Source organism: Vombatus ursinus, unplaced genomic scaffold, assembly GCF_900497805.2.
Source record: "Vombatus ursinus unplaced genomic scaffold, bare-nosed wombat genome assembly UNPS02005236.1, whole genome shotgun sequence".
In the NCBI taxonomy this organism is placed as follows: domain Eukaryota; kingdom Metazoa; phylum Chordata; class Mammalia; order Diprotodontia; family Vombatidae; genus Vombatus; species Vombatus ursinus.
The window spans coordinates 1,417,138-1,423,091 of record NW_020945014.1 but is presented as its reverse complement, the minus strand read 5'-3'; the positions used below and the strand labels follow the sequence as shown (position 1 = coordinate 1,423,091).

The 5,954-nt window shown below is 45.7% G+C and overlaps 1 protein-coding gene across 5 annotated transcripts in view; it reads right to left on the bottom strand.

The window, feature by feature from the left end:
• The window catches only part of TSNARE1 (t-SNARE domain containing 1), a 310,170-nt gene that overhangs the window by 205,300 nt on the left and 98,916 nt on the right, over positions 1-5,954 (bottom strand). The window lies entirely within an intron of this gene.

Genomic DNA, 5,954 nt, shown 5'->3' with positions numbered 1-5,954 from the left:
GATACAGCCCCTGCCCTCAGAGAGGTCATGGGGTGAGGAAGATACAGCCCCTGCCCTCAGAGAGCCCTTGGGCTGAGGAGGATACAGCCCCTGCCCTCAGAGAGCCCCTGGGTTGATGAGGAGATGCAGTCCCTGCCCTCAGAGAGCCCTGGGCTCAGGAGGAGATGCAGTCCCCGCCCTCAGAGAGGTCATGGGGTGAGGAGGATATAGCCCCTGCCCTCAGAGAGTCCCTGAGCTGAGGAGGATACAGCCCCTACCCTCAGAGAGCCCCTGGGCTGAGGAGGAGATGCAGTCCCTGCCCTCAGACAGCCCCTGGGCTGAGGAGGATACAGCCCCTGACCTCAGAGAGATCATGGGGTGAGGAGGATACAGCCCCTGCCCTCAGAGAGCCCTTGGGCTGAGGAGGATACAGCCCCTGCCCTCAGAGAGCCCCTGGGCTGAGGAGGAGATGCAGTCCCTGCCCTCAGACAGCCCCTGGGCTGAGGAGGATACAGCCCCTGACCTCAGAGAGATCATGGGGTGAGGAGGATACAGCCCCTGCCCTCAGAGAGCCCTTGGGCTGAAGAGGATACAGCCCCTGCCCTCAGAGAACTCCTGAGCTGAGGAGGATACAGCCCCTGCCCTCAGAGAGCCCTTGGGCTGAGAGGGAGGTACAGTCTGTCCTTAGGAGGCCCCTCACCAAGGAAGAAAGATTCCCTGTCATCAGAAAGCCCTATGGCTTGGGGTAGTTCCTGCCCCTAACCTCTGCCCTCTGGAGGCCGCTGGGCTGAGGAAAGACAACACCTGTCCCCAAGGGGCCCTTGTTCTGAGGGGGAACAAACAGCTCTGGCCCTCAGGAAGCCCAGTCTGAGAGATTGGGGATGAAATGTCCACTCCTCCAAGGAAGCTCCTTGGCCAATGTCACCCCTGCACCCAATAAGCACAGGGTTCAAAGAGACTGTGGTTGGGCTGGGCGTGTTTCCTATTACTGAGTAAACTCACACAATAACCCTGTGAAAAATGCATGAGGTCAGCTGTTCCTGTGGCTTCTTCACCCTGGTTAGCATTGGAATCACTTTCAAACACACAACATATAATCTTCCCTCAAGGAATAACAAATACCTCTCTTCCATTAACTTGGCATTTTAAGCAACATCTGTAAAACTGCCTACCCCCCCCCCCCCCGCTCTGTTCCCTCACTCTCTTCTTATCCCAACTATGTCTCCCCTTCCTTGCCTTTTCTCCTCTGTACACTCCTCTTTCCTCCTTTCCTCCTTTTTCTCCTCTTTTCTTCTCTCTGCCCCTTTTCTGTCCATTCCTCCCCTTTCCTTCCACCCCCTCCCCAGCTTTCTCTCCTCCCCTCAATCCCTCCTCTTGTCCTCTGTTCTCCTCCCCACCTCCTTTCCCTCTTCCTATCCCTACACACTTGGTGGAGGGCAGACAAGGGGGAGGACATAAGATCTGTCCTCGGGTATATGAAGGGCTGGCACAGGGGAAAGGGATTAGGCTTATTCTGTTCAGTCATTTTATGCTTGATGTAGGAAAAAAACTTCCTAATAAATCAGGCTGCTCAAAAGTAGGAGGGGAGGATTCAGGAGGTGGTGGGCTCCCCCCATACACGCTGAGGGCTGCATGACCACTCGCCAGATACGCTGTGGCAGAGGCTCTTCTGATACAAGTTGGACTCAGTGGGCATTAAGATCACTTCTTTTGATTATTATTATTGTTTGAAATTCCAATTTATTACAAGTCTGGTCTTTGGCAGGCCCTTTCCTTCCTGAATGACAATTTTAAGATCGCTTCTAATGCTGAAATTCTATAATTCTGTGATTCTTTTCTCTTTCATGCTGCCCTCCTATCCCCATGGGGCAAAATCTCCCCTATGCCGTGGAAGAAAAAAAATCCAGCCTGCCATCTGTGCAAAGAGCTTACTCTGGCTTCCAGGAGGCACAGTAAGACGCAGGTATTAAAGCTGTGTAGTAATGGGGAAAGAGAGCTACTCTGTGTGTAAGGCAGGGGGCTGGCGAGGTGAAGGGGTGGAGGGGCAGCATTGCCCTCTAGAAGGAGGTCAGCCCCTTCCACTCACACACATTACAGGGTGCCCTCCCTCCCACCCACAGTGGATTTGGATTCAAGGTACCTGGGTCAGAATCCTGTTTTCCTACTTACTAGCTGTATGACGTCTAATAGGCAATTCCCTAACCCTCCCTGGACCTCAGTTTCTCTATCTATAAACAAAAGAAGGACTTGGAATAGATGATTGCTAAGGTCACTTCTAGCTCTAAATCCTATGATTCTATAAATGGCCCATCAAACTTGGAAGGATGGGGGTGGAGAGATCTGGAAGAGAGTCCTAGGTTTGAATCTATATAACCTGTCACATTAAGTACTGCTGCTACAAGACTATAAAGGGCAGTGCAGAGTCCTGGAAAGAGAATAACAAAAATAATAATAGCTCCCATTTCTATGATGCTTAATAGAAGGCTTTCCTCCCCCATGGCCCTGTGAGGTAGGTAATACAAGGGTTATTATTCCCTTTCTATAGATGAGGAAACAGAGTCCCAAAGCAGCCTTGCTCTGGGTCACACATCAAGAAAGTGACAGTCAGTCAAGAAGGATTTATTTATTAAGCACTTACTCTGTGCCAGGCACTGCGCTAAGTGCTGTGGGTACAAAGATAGGTGAAAGACAGACCCGGTTCTCAAAGAGCTCGTGGTCTAATGACGACTGAGGCTAGAACTCAGCATTCCTAACTGAGGAATGCAGATGGGTGGAAGACAGGATCCAGGAAGAGGGAAGATGGAAATTGGGAGGATGTTAACATAGGAATCCCCTAGCAGGTAGGTGAGGCAACGATCTAACTAGGCCCTGGGATAAGGGTAATCAAGGGACCATATTCCCCTGGGTTAGTGACATCAGTGCCTAGCCTCCCACAAAAGCTTTCTTAGGCATGGATAGTACCCGATTGAGCTAGGCTGCCTTTGTCTTAAAAGGATTTTTAAGACTGTAGAATGGTTTGGCACTGAAAGAGCACAGATTGGATTATGGGAGGGTTATGAACCAAAGACATCCTGGGAGGTAGAGGAATGAGAACCTATAATGATGGATATAATGGATAAGAACCAGTTATTTCGGATCTATACCCCCTCCTGGAAATCTAGTCAAACTCTTAAATGTCCCTTGACCCATAACAAAATATCCAGTCTGGCTTAGGCATGTGAGGACAGGACGAAGAGATAATCTTATCTCTTAAAGGAAATTATCCTATGTTCTATAGTTGCTCAATTGAGACATTTGAAAAACTGAGGGTGAGGTGAAGTAAATTACACTACATGGAGCCCAAACATCTCTCCCATACTGGCTTGACTTGGTATTGTCCTCCTCCCCCAATCCTTGATCCTCCTCTCTGCCTTAAAATCCCCACCATCAGAGTCACTCATGGGCCAGATAAGAATGATGGTGTTTTTGAGTCCTAGGTTCATAGAATATTCAAGGTAGAAAGAACCAGAGGAATCATGTGGTATAACCCCTTTATTTTACAGGCACTTAGAGAGGTGATGTGAGAGAGCTAAAAAATCTCAGAAATGGAAAGAACCTTAGGCAGCCTCTCTTGTGCTGGCCCAACCTGAAACATGAATTCCCTCTCATATCTTAGGTAAGAAAATGGAAGCCCTGAGAGGGCACGACTGTACCCAAGGTCACACAGCTACCAAGTGGCAGAACCAGTATTTGAACTCAGGTCTTCCTTCCAAGTCCAAGACTACAGCCCCACTAAAACTTCCCCCAATTAGTCCTAGTTCTATCTTCTAGATGCCCTCTGCATCTAGAAAATACCCTCCTAATAGCTGAAAACAGCAATCACCTCTCCTCCAAGACTTTTCTTAGGCTAAAAACACCATTATTTTTTCAACCCACCTCCAATGACCATCCCACTTGCCCTCTCCTGGTCCTGGATCCCTTCTAGGTCATTAAGGTCCTTTTAAAATATGGCATCTAGAACCAAATACAGTTCCAAACTGAACACATGTCAGGCTGTACTGACACTCAAAGTGTCCAGGATGAGGAAGATCAGAATCCTCCTTTACTTAGTTCTGGTCAGACCACATATGGAGCTTTGGGTTCAGTTTCTATAGCCACAGTTTATAAAAGTTGTTGATAACTGGACAGTGTCCAAAGAAGGGTGACCAAATAGTGGAAAGTCTTATGATGTGAAGACTGGCTAAAGAACTAGGAATGTTTAGTCTGGAGAAGACTTGGAGGTACAAGGGGGGCAGTAAGGGTGAGAATGATGGCTATCTATACATATCTAAAGGGTTGTCACATGAAAGAGAGATTAACTCCCTGAAGGCTGACCTAAGAACAAGTTTTTAAGAAGGCAGGTTTAGATTTGATGGAAAGAAAAATTTCCTAGAAATTAGAGCTGTCCAAAAGTAGAATAGGGTACTCCAAGAAGTGGTAGATTCAACCTCACTGGATGTCTTCAAAGGAAGGTATGACCACTTGTCAGGAATAGGGATAGCAGTTGGACTGGATGGCCTCCAAGGTCTCTTCAAACATTGTTCTCTAACAGTTCTTCTCCTACCTGTCTGATTGTTCTTCCTTTGCTAAATCTTCACCCAGGCCATGCCAACTAACTGTGGGTATTCCCTAAAGTTCTACCCAATTCCTTCTTCTCCCTCTATAGTTTCTCTTGGTAATCTCATTAGCTCCTATGGGATCATTATCATCTCTATGAAGACAATTCCTAGATCTATATATCCAGCCCTAACCTCTTTCTGAGCTCCACTCTTGCATCACCAACCGCTGCTTATATATCTGGAAATGAATGTTCAATACAAATCTCAAACTTGACATTTCTAAAACAGAACTCCCAAATTGTCCCTTTCCCAAACTTTTCTATTATTACTAAGGGCAACACCACTACAAATACACAAGTATCTAGCTTGAGAGTTTAGCCATTCTCTCCTCTAAATATCTGGTCTCTGTTCCCTACACATCTCATTTACTCTTCCGACCTGGAATACCCTCTGCTTTGTCTCTTCTAATTAAAATGCTATCTATTCAAGCATCATCCCCTTCCAATAAGCCTTCCCTAATGACTTTACCCTTCAGTGATTTCTGTTTTTCTCTGATTTCCAACAATATATTAAATCCAAACTATAAAATCTAGGGTTGATTTTAAATACTACCTTGTTTTTCTGTTTCATGTGTGAGTGTGTGTGTGTGTGTGTGTGAGAAAGAGACAGAGACAGAGGGATAGAGACAGAGAGAGAGAAAGTGAGAGAGAGAGAGAGCGAGAGAGGAGTGAAGTTAGAAGAGAGAAAAAGAGGAGGGGAGAGATCCACATACAACCCTACAAGCATTTATCATGTACCTACAATGTTCAACACACTGAACTATAAGCTAAGTATATACTGTGAATTCTTGAGATCAAGATACACCTTCCTGTTGAAACTGTCATCACCAAAACCAATGCAGTCCAAAATAGAAGGAAAACAGAAAACGGGGGGAAAGGAGGGGAAAAAATTTACAGTAAGTTTCTCTGATAATAAAAGACTTATTTCTCAAATATATAGGAAACCAAGTCAAACTTATAAAAATAAGAGCCATTCCCCAATTGATAAATGGTCAAAGGATATGAATAGGCAGTTTGCAGACAAAGTTATCAGACATCAATAGTTACATGAAAAAATGTTCTAAATCACTACTGACTAGAGAAATGCATATTGAAAGAACTTTGAGCTCTTACCTCACACTTATTCAGATTGGCTAACATGACAGAAAAGGAAAACGATAAATTCTGGAGGGGATGTGGAAAAATAGGTACAATAATGCACTGATGGTGGCGTTGTGAACTGGTACAACCATTCTGGAGAATAATTTGGAAGAATGCCCAAAGGACATTCCCTGGACCTAACAACACTACTGCTACTACTACTACTACTACTACTACTACTACTACTACTACTACTACT